Genomic DNA, 14588 nt, shown 5'->3' with positions numbered 1-14588 from the left:
TATCATGAATGAGTATTGAATTCTGTCAAATGCTTTGAATGTATGGATTGACGTGATCACGTGAGCTTTCTCGTTGAGCCAGTTGATATAGCGGATCACATTGACTTTCAAATATTGAATGAGTCTTGCATCCCCGGAATCAGCCTCCTTGGTCACGCCAGGGAGAATGAAGGACATGGGAGAACTTTATATGTGTATAAGGGGACAGAAGTCCATCTGGAAAGACGGCCCACTGTGTAATTCCAACTATGTGACACTTCGGAAGGCAGGACGATGGGGTGGGGAGGGAGGTAAAAAGATCAGTGGTTTTTAGCAGCAAGGCATTTGGAAGGGAGGAGCAGGTAGAGAATTTTCAGTGAGACCATTCATGCCGCAGTACAGCGGTGGACATATGCCATTAAACACTTGTCAGAACTCCGAATGTAAATCGTGGGCTTCGGCTGATAATGAGATGTCAGTGTAGTCCATCCTTGTAACCATGCACCGCTCTGGTGTGGGATGTCAGTAATAGGGGATGTTGGGCCTGTGTTAAGAGAGAGGCTATTATGGGAATTCTGTAGTTTTCACTCCGTATTGCTGCGAATCTAAAATGTCTATAAAGAACAATGTCTATTAATTAAGAAAACAGAATTTGTAAGTACAGGATGAAGAAGCTATGGTTTGAATCTATAGCAGTTTTATGTAAAACATCCAGAGGTTTTTCATGGATCACAAATTCAATGCAAACAAAAAATACAATGAAGTTGCTAAGGAAAAAAGAAAAAAAAGAAAAGATCCCTCTATTCTTGATTAAATAAAAATGGAGGAAATAATAGACACATTGTAATAAGCTTTGATCCCATTACATCGGGCATTCAGTATGAGGCCCTGCATTTTAAAAAGAGTCATTTTCATGTAAATGAGAAGGCTGCTAACTTGTGGAAGGTTCTTGAGCTTCCTCATTATGGAAGCATTATGAGGGGGTGGAAAATGGATGTCCTACTGAAGCAATAACGGAAGAAAGATCTAATGTCTGTATCTCAGAATTCAAAACTATTATGTGAAGGTGTTTCCGCCAAAGCTCCAAATGCTAGGGTTTGCATCAATCACAGAAGTTAGAAGATGATCTTTAAGAAATGAATGTTATTGATTTCAGAGTGGGAAAAGAGAGGGGGGAGAGAGAGGGAGAGAGAGAGAGAGAGAGAGAGAGAGAGAGAGAGAGAGAGAGAGAGAGAGAGAGAGAGAGAGAGAGAGAGAGAGAAAACATGGATGAGAAAGAAACATCATGGACCAGCTGCCTCCTGCACGCCCCCTACTGGGGATTGCAAACCCTGCATCATTTGACCTCCTGGTGATGGGATGATGATCAACCCACTGAGCGGCAGCAGCCGGCGGAAGAGGGTCTTTGTAACCTCTTTCTCGGGAAGCTCTTTGGATGAGCTGCTGTTGTGAGTGCTGGGAAAACACACACGCAGAGCTCAGATGCCCCTGTGCCCGAAGGTCGGAGCGAACACTTCTTTGGGAGTTCGACGACTCCATCTCCAAGGCCAAGGGTCCCTACCTGGTGGGCACCGTGGCACATGAGACAATGGTATTTGTGTCACCCAGTGAGAATAACTGACAAGACTGCCTAAGGCTGGAGGCAGCTGGCTGGAGCTCCATCCACAGCACTCCCTGTGGGCGGGACCCTGTCTCCGGTCTCCTCCGGCCTGTTCTGTGTGCACCGTGGAGCTGAGAGGCACACGAGGTGAAAGAACGTTAATCAAAAATCACATCCAACTGGAAGACTCCGTGGCTCCTCACTGCAGGGAGGAAGGATCTGAAGTGGACTTTTCTTTCTTCAGCAAGCACCAGCTTCTCCATTAGAAAATAAATGCTAGGAAATAGAGTGCACCCAGGTGAAGTGGTCTGATGTCCCTGCTCTGCCCTCCCTGATCCTGGAACCTGGTTTGGTTTTCTGGTCATCCTGGGAACTTACTCCCAAATAAAGTCAATTAAAAAATATATATTTTATTGACTTTTTTTTACAGAGAGGAAGGGGTGGGATAGAGAGCAAGAAACATCAGATGAGAAACATCGATCAGCTGCCTCCTGCACACCCCCCATTGGGGATATGCCCACAACCAAGGTACATGCCCTTGAGCAGAATTGAACTGGGATCTTTCAGTCCTCAGGCCGACGTTCTATCCACTGAGCCAAACTGGTTAGGGCAAAAAGTCAATTATTTTATTATTTATTTATTTATTTAGTTAGTTAATCCTCACCCAGAGGATATTTTCCATTGATGTTTAAAACATATTTTATTTATTTATTTTTTTTTTTTTTACAGAGAGGAAGGGAGAGGGATAGAGTTAGAAACATTGATGAGAGAGAAACATTGATCAGCTGCCTCCTGCACACACCCCATCGGGGATGTGCCCACAACCAAGGTACATGCCCTTGACTGGAATCGAACCTGGGACTTTTGAGTTCGAAGGCTGATTCTCTATCCACTCAGCCAAACCGGTCAGGACTACATTGATTTTTGGAGAGAGTGGAAGGCAGAGGGAAAGTCAGAGAGAAACATCGATGTGAGAGAGACACATCTGATGGGTTGCTTCCTGCGCACACCCCAACCAGGGCCAGGGAACCTGCAACCAAGGGATGTGCCCTTGACTGGAATTGAACCCAAGACCCTCAGCCCGTGGGCCTACGTTCTATCTACTGAGCCACACTGGCTAGGGCCATTGTTTTCTTTTGAATCAGTGTCAAGAAGCAAGGAGAAGCAAACCAGAACATTGGGCCTCCTCTTCCACGGGCAGCCCTCCCTCATAAGTGACGGATGTGTGTCCCAGCGCACCCTCTCCCCGTCCTTCCACCCGGACCTGCGGTCGCTCCCCTCCACGCATTGAAGCCACAGCACACGGTATGGGCTCCACCTGTGGCTGATTTTCCTTCCAGGTAATTCCTGGCTCCACCCACCCAGCCCAGGCGCCGTGTTCAAAAAGGGGAGCGGCCAGAGCAGAGGCCAGTGCAGAGACTGGAGGAGAGTCCAGAGCAGAGAGCAGCGCCCTGGCTGCTCTTCAGGAGAAGGACCAAGAACAGCCAGCCTGGTGTCCTGGGACCCGGCATGAAGCTCCGGCTTCTGTGGGAACACCTGCCCCTGGACAGGGCAGTGGAACGGCCAGTCCGGTTGCTGCAAACTAGCCCCAGTCAGACGAGGATCAGGGCACACCGCTGTCCCCCGGCCTCTGCCTCCTGGGAGGTGGTGGGCTTGCAGCCTGTGCACGTGCAGTCCAGGCCTCTCTGGCCTAGGGCCTTCCCGCCCTGCGGGGCTCCAGGCCAGCCTCCCGTCCAGGACAGCTGTCTGGGACACTGGGACAAGGCCCCCCCAGAACCGGGGCATCCTGGGAGGTGCCGGCCAGGACTGGGGTCTGCTGGCGAGGTGGCGTCGCCCGGACGGACTCCTTTCCGATGAGCCGATGGGGAGCCTCCAGCCCCTGGGCGCCCAGGTGGTGCCCATGGCAGGACTCACCTGCCAGCCCTTAGAGAACCTGAGGCCTCCTGAGGGCTCGTTGCTGGGAAGTGGGGCTGCAGCCTCACGGGCAGACTCCTGCCGCCAGACCCCATGCTCCGTGCATCGCAGCCGTCCTGCCCCCGTGCCTCCGTGGGCACTGGCAGCCACCCAGCCGCCCTGCAGGCTCCATCCGCGCCCGTTGGCCTACGTGGGAAGCCCGCACGCCTTGCACCCGGACCAGGCCGGAGCGGCTCGCCCTGGAGAAGGTAGGGGACCGGCGCTTCTATCTTTGCTTCAAATTGTTTTTCTCAAGTGAACATTCCTCCCGAGGCACACACAGCAGTGGCTCATGGGTCACATTGCACAGTTACCTTCTGACGAATGTGGGAGCCCGGGTGTGAGGGGATGAGTCTGGAGAACCATCGGATGTACGGAGGCGATGAGACCGTTACCCCGGGGGGTTCCCTGACATCCGCCCTCTGACCTCCGCAGCCCCGGGCCTTGCAGTCCCGGGGGAGGAGCGAAGGGCAGGGAGACCCACCGCCACCCGTGTCAGGGAAGCGACTAGAAGCTCAGTGTCAGATGAGCGTTTGTTAACCACTGTTTTGCCGGGGCCCGTGCTGGAAACTACACGTTCTCCTCCTCATGGGACCATAAAAGTAAGTCTCACTTCACAGGCCAGCCTGCCTGTGGTCCACATTACTGGAGTTAATTAAGCCACATTCTCGCGAAGAACAGATTTGCTTGGTTAAGGTTGTGGGCAGGTTTGAACCCAGCATTGAGAGCGGTTGGGGGGCGGGAGGGGAGGATTGGAGGGAGTGGGGGGTACGCGTCCGTATGCAGGCCCTGTGGCCAGGCTGCCTGGGCGCACAGACCACCAGAAGCCGCCCAGCACCCCTGCAGGCTCCAGCTGCACCCTGTTTGTCCGCGTGGGAAACGCCGCACACCACACGTCTGGACCAGGCCCCGACCCGACCCCGGCTGCACTGGAGAAGGTAAGTGACCAGCGCGGCTCATACAACCCGCACACAGCTCATGTATCACACGGCATCTTGGGAGTTTTGTGCAGCTGTAAGGGGAAGGGTCTGATGGGGCTGGGGGCCCAGAGAGGACAGGGTGTCTCACACGCCAGCCAGCGACTGGGAGGTCCGTAGCAGGCCCTGCAGCCAGGCGCTCAGCTGTTCTTGCTGAAACTCCCCGTTCCGCACCTGCGCCTCATTTTCTCTTCAACGAGAAGGAAACAAGGTGCTGACCTCATAGAGCTGGGCTTGAGGTTGGAATGAGTGTGTGTGTACTGTGCAGAGTTATGAATAGGGATGTGTTGATGTTCTATGCAAATCCTGAAAAAAAAACAGGTTTTGGAACGTGTCCAGCCCAAGGTAAGTGCCTGCTGTTATTATTATTATTGTTGTTGTTGTTGGTGCTATCACGTGCGTTTAAGGTGACGTTGCTTCCTAGAGATGTAGAGTGTCTGATGCAGAGTCAAGGAAGGAAGGTTAGATTCCACACGGTAAGGTAGGCCATCGTTAGCGTCACTGAATGAAACTCTAATGTCACTGTGTTCTTTCTGGGTTTAAAAACTGTTTCTAAACTAGAAAAATCTGAATTGCCATCAGGGAGCCTTGCTTTCTGAACTGTCTTGTATTTCTAATATAATAATATTGTCTCCAAAGGATGCGCTTCAGGGAATCTTTCCTTGCGCTTTTTCTTTGAACGTATTAAAATCCCCTTTGGTGTCTGTGATACATTCAGGGGAGCTGGGTTTTTCTAGAAATGCTTTCGGGACTTTGGGGGGAGGCGGCGAAGGAGAAAGGCAGTTTTCCTGCGTGAGCATCCAGCGCACAGCATCTGGGCAGGAAATGAGACTATAAAGGGGAAGTGTGAGCATCTTAGCTATAGGACACTACCATTTGCTTTCACAATCATCATATGTGGGGCTGGAACTGGGGACCGTCTCCCTTGTCTCAGAAATGCTCACCCTCAGTCCCAGTGGTTAGCATGGGACCCTAGCCTCTCTGTCTTGTTCAGCTATTGATCCATTTGTCCGGTATCCCCTGCTCCCCTGAGGCTTCTGATGCGGCCTAGAGCAGCCATCGCCAACCCGTGGTCCGAGGACCAGTGGGGTCCGTGAGGTCCGAAAGGTTGGCACTCACTGCTCTAAAGGGTTCAGATACGTTGACCAGGGGATGGCTGTCCTGATTGTTGACCAAGTCATTGTCTACTTCAGTTGGTCAGCAAACTGTGGCTCTCAAGCCACATGCGTCTCTTTGGCCCCTTAAGTGTGGCTCTTCCACAAAATACCATGGCCTGGGCGAGTCTATGTTGAAGAAGTGGCGTTAGAAGGAAGTTGAAGTTTAACAAATGTGGCTCTCCAAAGAAATGTCCGTCGTTGTACTGTTGATATTTGGCTCTGTGGACTAATGAGTTTGCCGACCACTGAAGTAGACAATGACGATACACTTATATAATGTCAAGTATGGGCATGCTAATGAAGAAGTAAGTATAGGGTGGCTGTACATGATCCATAGGAACCACTAACTGTGTCTCTAACCTAGAAAGATTCCTCGTTAGGACAATGACCTTCCTCTCGCAGAACGGGGATTCTTTTTTTTAAAGCAAACATTTTGACATTTAAAATGGAGGACGATGTCCTTCGAAGGTCTGATTCATCTTGCCAACGGATGTCAACTGACGTGTGAAGTTTCCAGAGTGAAATTTTCACGCAGGCATCGGGGAGGTGTTTGGATCCGACCTCATCTGACGCAGAGGCAAGCTCGCCCGTTCGCATGTGTCACCCAGAGGGAGGGAGGTGTCCCCCGGCCCCACACCCAGCGTGTGGTCCATCTGGGCCACTCTCTTCTGGAGAATGTGCACCTGCCCCATTCCTCCCCGCCCCCCGCCCCTCCCCCCCGCTCTCTAAATACCATCCTCAGGTTGGCATGTCCTCCTTGCATAGAGAAGGCATGTCCTGCATTCTTATGACAACGTCGGTGGTCAGACCTTCGTTCCTCTCTCTTTACTCTGGTTTCCTTTTGCCAGATGTTAGATTCACTTCCATAAAGGAGGCAGAGGAGGGAGGGGCATGAGGGGGAACGATCCACTGTGTTCTATGCACATATGATTTAAGCTTTCGGGGTTTTTGTCTCCACTAGGGGGCTGGGTCTCCAGGCCGCATTAAGAGTAGGCAGATTGGGGTGGCAAACGGAAAGAACCTGGGCTTGAATTTGGTTGACATCTGGGAGTTCAACTTAGTTGCAAATTTTCTAAATTAGAGTCCATTCCATTCTTCTCCTTAGCAACTACAACAGAAAAAGGAACGTGTATTTGAAGTCTTCCTTGCTTGCTGCATTTCAGACAGGTTTGATGAAAGTGGTTAAATTTCTATGTAAAAAAAAAAAGGGGGGGGGGAGGTTTTTCATTTAAAAAGGGAAAAACAAAACAACAAAAAGCGAAACAGACATGTTCAACGAGATGCTGCTTAAAATTTGAGGAGACCGTCTCTTCTCCAGAATATTCCTAGCATTGCTGAAAGGAAGGGCTGCGGCGAATACAGCTACAGCAGGGAAGGGGTTCTCTTTAAATGCCAGCTCTTTGCCGGGCCTGAGCTGGGGAAGGATTCAGATTTGATTCATTCAATTACCGCTCCCAGCAGCGCCCTCCCCAGCAGATTGCTTTTCCAGCCGCTCCGAGAAGCTGGAGGAAGATTGGGCTGCACACGAGCAGGGCCTCGGAGAAAGAGAGGGTTATTGGCTTTAAAAAACGACCGCAGTCCATTTTGTACCTCGTGTTGTTGGAATGAATGGAAACAGGGTGTGTTTTCTTTTAACCTCAGAAAACAAAGCTTATAGAAAGAGTCATAAAATGGACGTGAAGCCCAAAACACAAGTCTCAGATCTGGTCTTCTGCGCGTTTCAAAATAGAACATTCTAGTTTTATGATCAATATATATTTATTCTGTGTCAGGCGATATAGGAAAATAGGCAGAAATTAAAAATGAGTAGAGCGAGGTAGACAGTTTCCCTCAGTATGATGCCCTTTATTTTCTCCGTATAAATCAAATATTTGTTGCAATGACTCATGCATCGAAGCTAAAATATGTTTTAGTTGCTGTGCTACCAGAGAGCTACCTCGAGAAGGGATCTCATCAGGAATTGTTGCAGGCATGGGGGAGGGGTTGGAAGGTATTTTGCAGCGGGGCGAAGCGAGGCCAGTCAGATGGCATGGTAACCTTTCAGCCAGGGTGCGCTGAGCTGGGAACATTTCTGACCTGAGACGTGTAGGCGTGTGTGAAATGGAGGATGAGCACCCGAGCAAGACTTTCTTGAACGTCATTTGGAAATTTCCAAAAACAAAATTACCTAATATGAAATGATCGGCGTCATCACAGACACGAACGAATACATCCGTGGGCACCTTTTCCTGAAATATTTGTTGGAAAGAATTACTCACCTGCAGTCCCAGAAGTCTGAGAGTCTGACCCCAGGTGGCTGTCGCTGACCCTGCAGGGTGACAGCTGAGGCCAAGCCCACTGCCGTCACCGTGCTTCCTGGCCCCTTGGTTTCAACACTTCCGGACAGATGCGGGCGCGTGTTTTGAAGGAAGTGGGACCCCTCGCTGGGGGTGAGAAAAGGCCTCCTCTGAGTCCCGTCCTGTTCTGTGTGTTTGTAGTGAGTCTTGGAATTTCATTTGAATGAATCAGTTCACACAAGGGTGTTTCCTCAGACGGTCATGAGTGATAGATAAGGATTCTACCACTTCCGATAAATAAGCTTAAAAAATAAATACAAGGAGCTGGGCTGGCGAGGCTCAGTGGTTGACCATCAACCTATGACCCAGGAGATTATGGTTCAATTCCTGATCAGGGCACTTGCCCAGGTTGTGGGCTCGATGCCCAGTGAGGGGAGAGTAGGAGGCAGCTGATGGATGATTTTTCTCTCATCGATGATGTTTGTATCTCTCTCCCTCTCCCTTCCTTTCTGAAAGAAATAAATGAAAAAAGTAAATCTGGGTAAAATGTGTGATTGACAGACAGATTTTTCTTTCTTCTGCTTGGTGGTGGTAATTGGGTGCCAGTGTCCTAACTCAGCAATGCAGCTCCATAGGCCTAACGCGCACCTCACTTTGTCTTGGCATCAGACTCCATGCTGGCTTTGATGCAGAAGCATCAGGAGCTGCCCCAGGGCGAGGGCCGGGGTGCGTCTCTGGCCAGCAAGGGCCTGAGGCTCTCAGTCCTGCAACCCCTCAGGGAGCAGCCTTGCCACAACCACCGGCTCTTTGAGGCTCATGCTTCCCGCGGCTCTCAGCTGAGAGGCGGCGCTGGCTGACTCCCCGGGGGGTGGGGAGGGGAGGCAGCCACGTGACAGAGACCCTGGCCCAGAGATGCTGTCCCCCCCGGAAGCTGAAGCGTAACAGATGTGCGTGGTTTTAATCCTCTAAGTTTGTGCTAATCTTTTTTTTTTCTCACAGAAAGATGTGACTAATATACCTCTGATTTATTCATTGTGCCATCTGTTCTCGGCGCAGCGTGGATGAAGTATTTATCAAGAGCTGGGAATCATGCTGGCAGGGAGGACATCACGGGGAGCGCAGCAGGCAGGGTTATTGTTGTTGAGTGGGGAAGGCATGCCATTGACGTGGGATGAGAGGTACAGAACGGGGGTCCTGGGACCCAATGGGCCTTTACAGGAGGAAAACCTGAGTCGTGATATTGGCCCTGTCTAAGAAAGAGAGCCCTCATTTGAGGTCTGAAGAGGAAGAAATGTGTTAGATGAATGATAAGGAGAAAACGCCAGGGAAGGGGAAGGTGTGCTTGATGACCTGGAATGAGAGCCTTTGAGGAAAGGATAGAAGTTCTCCATGTTTGGGTCCGAGAGAGAGAAGCCTGTGTAGATAAGTCTAGGTCGGGCCCTGAGGATCCAGTGAACAATTTTCAAAACGAGGGCTTTATCCCGAGGGGGATGGGGCGCGGTTAGCAGGTAGCGCACATGACCATCCTGGGCCCTGTGGACACATGCTGGTCTCTCGGTGATGATGGTTTGGGTCAGAGGATAAGGGAGGAAGCAGAGCTGTGAGGGTTCTATGGGACTCAGATTCTGCTGGAAACGAGCCTGATGCAAATGTAGGAGAACCAGCAATGGAAAGATCTGGAAAGGGAGCTTTGCATGGGAATCTGAGATGCCAAGTACAACAGCCAGCTATGGGAGAAAGCCTGGAGGCGTTGCTCATGGAGACGGGTGGTGGTGGGGGTGGGGAGCCTCCGTGTGCTGCTGCTCCCGCTGGGCCCGCCGATGAGAATCTGAGGGCCTGCAGGAGGGAAGGGGAGCTGGACGGTTCCTTTGGTCCACAGCACTCATCGCTCGCTCACCTGCCATATTCTAGACTCGCTTTCTTTGTTTACTGTCTGTCTCCCGGTTAGAGAGGTAAGCTCCATGAGTGTAGGGATATTTGATTGTTTTATTTATCCATATTTCTAAGTCTAAATATAGCCTAAGACAGTGCCTGCTTCAGAAGATCATAGTAACAAATAGTAAAATTACGTCATTTAAATTTTAAAGTGCATGTGGGGGTTTTGTAGATGGTAATTCTCCAAATACATTAGTTAGCTCTTTTTTTTCTTATGTTAAAAGGATAAAACGTTGTCTTAAACATGATTACACACATTGAAACACTCCTATGTCAGGATAGAAAGCATTTCGTTTTACTTCTTATTTTACCTGGACAACTACACAATTGAAAAGCAACTTAATTTGTCCAAGTGGATATTTTTTTAACTTCAAAAATTCAAGTGGTGATCATTGCATACACGAAAACGAGAGGACAGTCCAGTCCTGAGTGAGGAGTCATGAGAGAGCATGGCTCATTTCTCTCTGTGCAGTATTGATCTTCAGTTCCTAACCAGTGACTTTATTTGGGGCAATTTGCTTTCCAAAACACGAAACGGATGGGATCCTGATATTACCCTCGGGGCCTGCCCATCACGCCCGAGGAGGGAGCCCGTGGGCAGGAGGAGTGAGCTGGTCCGAGCTGGGCCGTCTCCCTCATTTATCATTGGGCTCTGCAGGCAGCAGTTGGGAGTAGCTCCTCCATCTGGGGAGACTATGCCTGCAGCTCTTGGGCTCATAAAAGGTCAAAGGGTGCTTCTGTTGATTCAGTTCAGCCTCTCTCGGAGGCCAGGATTAAACAGCCTTCGGGATTACGCTCCTGTAGATGCGAGATGTTTCATTGATTTACCCTTCCGGCCGGCCCGTAAGCAGGTGTAGGGACGAGCCTGATAAGGTCAGGTCGGTTACACAAGCGGATAGTTTTGCTTCCTGTTGTGTTTCCCACACAATGCCGTTTCACTGCTTTGTCTGAGACTGTGAGGACGAGGAGTGCGGATTCTGTTTAATTTCCATGCTTCTGGTATAGTTTAAAAACCCCAGAAGACAATCAGGGAAATTGTCTCCGTGAACAATTACGAAAAAAGCTATTCAAGCTAAATGCCTCTAAAGCGGGGCTTCAAGAATGATGTGAATTGGTTGTAAGATACGTTTCTGATGAGAATTATTACAGAGGGAGGAAGGACAGCATCCCAGCGTTCCAGAGCCCTAGAGAGGCAGGAAAACGACTGGGCAGCCCGCTCTCCCTCCTCCGGAGCGTGCTGGCACTGCAAGGAGCCTCATTGCCCCTGGCTGTCTGAGATGGGCATTCTCAGGGGGTGGGGGAGGGGGTGCTGGCTCGCCCTGCGCTCTGCCTTCCCCCCAGCATCTGCAACGCAGGTCCCTTCCCCCGTTTCAGCACATGTTCTTCATTTCAGCCCCCAGACTTCCCATTTCCTGGTGTAATTCTCTCTGATTTCTCAAGGACCAGCAACACTGTTGGGTGGTGTTGGAAAACCATTTTTTCCTGACAAGTCCCCATTGTTTTATTCCTGAGAAATCACACTGATGAGCATTTGCTCATGAATGCTTTAAACATCTCTTACGTCTGGAGCTGCACACCTGCGCCTACAATGGCCTGGTCATAAGCATTCCTACCATCTACATCTAGGATTAGAATCATATGATGTCATCCCCATGAATTCTAGCACATGGTACACAGAAGACTGGTTGATTTATTGACTATATCACGTGCTAGGATTCATGGGGATGACATCATCTAATCCTAGATGTAGACAGTAGGAATGCTTATGACCATCCTCTTTCAGGTAAGGAAGCTGAGATGACAGATACTAAATGAGAAGACCGCTGTACACTTTTGCCAAGTCATGGCATCCAAACCCAGGTCACCCGGATTTTTAAAATGGTCATTGTACAGAAAAGTTAAATCTCCAAAATGCAAGAGGAAGTGCTTGCTAGTCAGTGAGTTACTCACTTTCCCCAGCATTATTCTAAAGTGACCAGCACACGATTACTCGGAGCATGTTTCAAAAACAAAGCATTCCCGTCACCTGAGCACAACACATCGTGCTTCCTAGCCGAGGAGAGGGAAGTGTGCTGGGGGAAGGGACCTGTTTCCCAGGACTGAGGCATTTCTCCCTGTGTGCGCTCCGTTACCTGCCTCACTGAAGCCCAAGCCCTTGAAGTAATTCTCTAACCTTTTCCTCATCATCCCGACTTCCTGTCCTCATTCCGTTAGCATGTCCTGTTCTTCCACCGTGCACCTCTTCCTTCCTTCTGTGTTCTCCTCTCCCTTCCGAGCCTGTCCAAGCCAAGATGGTACTTGGCCTGTAACAGAGCGAATGTCTCTGAACTGGGCCCCTTGAGTCTCCTTCTTATCCTGTTTAATTCTTTGCTGTTACCTAGATGGAAATGCTACACTTTGCTTAAAATAGCTGGTGGATTCCAATTGTTCTTTGAATCAAGTTCCAAAGCCTTGACCTCGGCTTTGTGTCTGTGTGTGACCTGCTTTTCCTAGTCTCGCCCAGCTCTGCTCTCCTGCACGGTCCTATGGAGGTATGGCTGTGGCTCATCATGGGCACAGGGCTACACTCCTCTTTGACTCTCCCACGGAGTGTGGCTGTGGCTCATTCTCTCCCGTGTCTCTTGTAAAAGAAGCATTGCGGCCAGAACGTGGCAGAGAATGGTTGTGCCTCCGGCGTCCCTGGTGTGAGGGCTAACCTTCCCGGGTGTCAGAGCTGTTGCCCTTTGGGGTTCAGGTTTCCAGCTGTTTACCAAATGACCGAGGAAGATGCAGAAGCTTAGGTGACTTCCTCAGGCCACCAGGTGGCGGCCTGGCTGAGACTGCTTGGCTGCAAGGCCATCCATCTCCAAGGACTGCTCTGCCAGGGACATAATTGGGAGGTGGCTCTCTAATCGTGCACCTACTTAACCCTGGTCATCTATCCTCCTCCTCCTGTGATTTTTTCCCCCTCTCCATTGCCCTTTTTAGGTGTTAGCTTGTTTCAATTATTCATTCAGTCATTCCTTCCATTAACTTTTCATGAATGCCAACACAGAGCGTAGTTAAATAAAGCTCCGCTCTCCAGGCGGTCCCAGCCCATGGGTGGCCGGGAGAAGAGGTGGGGACTGTTAATAAATAACGACGACACGATTTAAAATGCGGCACCTGAAGTAGAAATGTGAAGACCAGGTTTGAAGGCTGCGCGGAGGGAGGGCCTGTATCTAATAAATAGCAGCTGATGGTTCATTAGCCCGCCTCCTGCCCACTTTCTTCCGCCCTGCCACTCAGCAAAATCTCTGCTCAGAGCGGAGTGGACGTGAACTTGGCAGAGGCCTCTCTGATGAGGGTCTGTCCTTTCATCTCTTTGGTAGCGCCTTCTCCTCAGAGCCGTCCTGACTCTTAGTGAGATCTGAATGGCATCATTGGGCAGGGAGCTTGGTTTCATTACTTCCCATTCTCCCAGTGGCTAATCCTCCCAGTTTGCCAAGGAAAGTCACCGCCAACCAGTTTGGTAACTGGGCCAATGAAACCAGTTACTCAGATGTGACTGGCTTAAACCATAACTTGGTTCCAAAAAGACTTTCGGGGAAGTAACAGTCCCAAGGGACATGCGTGGACATGGACAGTTGTAAACACAGGTCTGAATTGTTGGGTTCGTCTGTCCTGATAATCTACAAGGTCAAATATTTTCAGGGGTTTGATAAATTAGTCTTTAAATGCCACGATCTTTTCTCAGGGGCTCCTGGCCGAGACGGTGATGTCCGCAAGCCTTCTCTTCACACGCTCCCAAGGCCCTTTCCTTCCGCAGTGCCATTGGGGTCGTCAGGAGAGCGTTTGTCCAGCTGCATTTCAAACACATGCATTTTCTTCTCTTAACATGGGATTTAAACTTAAAGCTAAATGTTATTTCACTAAAAAAGTAGAAGCGGGAGTTTAATGTCAACTGCCTGTGGTCCAATTCCCAGCTCCCGTTATTTTTCACAGGAGAGCATATCGGGGTTGAATCCATAGAAATTTTCTGCTTGATCGTAATTCCAGAGCCAAATGCAGACTTGGCCTTGGACGCTTCAGGCTATCCTGAGGCTGCAGAATCTCTAAGACAGTGGCCTTAGTGAGGCCAGTGTCACTCATATAACAGACTCTGTAGGACAGCCAGCTGCTCTTGCTATGAAAACGAACGCCTTCTGTTGCTTCAGCATTTATGGATGGCAGGACACCATAGACTGGCAGGAATAATTTATTGCTTTGGCATTAGTTTGGAATTTTTCTGGATATTCTATAAATACACAAATGATTTTAGATCTTGAGTCCTTTCATGAAATTTGAGAGCAACTAGTTTCCGACTTGAAGCCCTTTACTGCTGTGTTTGCTTGTTTATATATGTAACGTGAAAATAATGACAAATGCTACCGCCCTTCCCACCCCATCCCATCCCTTCTCCACTTTCTATGAGTTGACTGACTTCCTTAAATCTTACTGTCCCATTACTATTTTTCAAAATGTTTCTTCTTCTTCTTCTTCTTTTTTTTTTTTTTTTTTTCCAATCACAACTTACATTCAATATTATCTACTCTCAGCCTCGGATGTACAGCATAGTGGCCAATCATGTACTTTGTTTAGTGGCCCCCCAGTATTTCCAGTACCCACCTGGCCCCACATGTAGCCATGACATTATGATTGGCCATCTTCCATACCCTGCAATTTGTATCTACATGACTGTCCTGTCACTACC

Source organism: Pipistrellus kuhlii, unplaced genomic scaffold (assembly GCF_014108245.1).
Source record: "Pipistrellus kuhlii isolate mPipKuh1 unplaced genomic scaffold, mPipKuh1.p scaffold_m20_p_24, whole genome shotgun sequence".
Lineage (NCBI taxonomy): Eukaryota > Metazoa > Chordata > Mammalia > Chiroptera > Vespertilionidae > Pipistrellus > Pipistrellus kuhlii.
Note: the sequence above shows the minus strand (reverse complement) of the source record.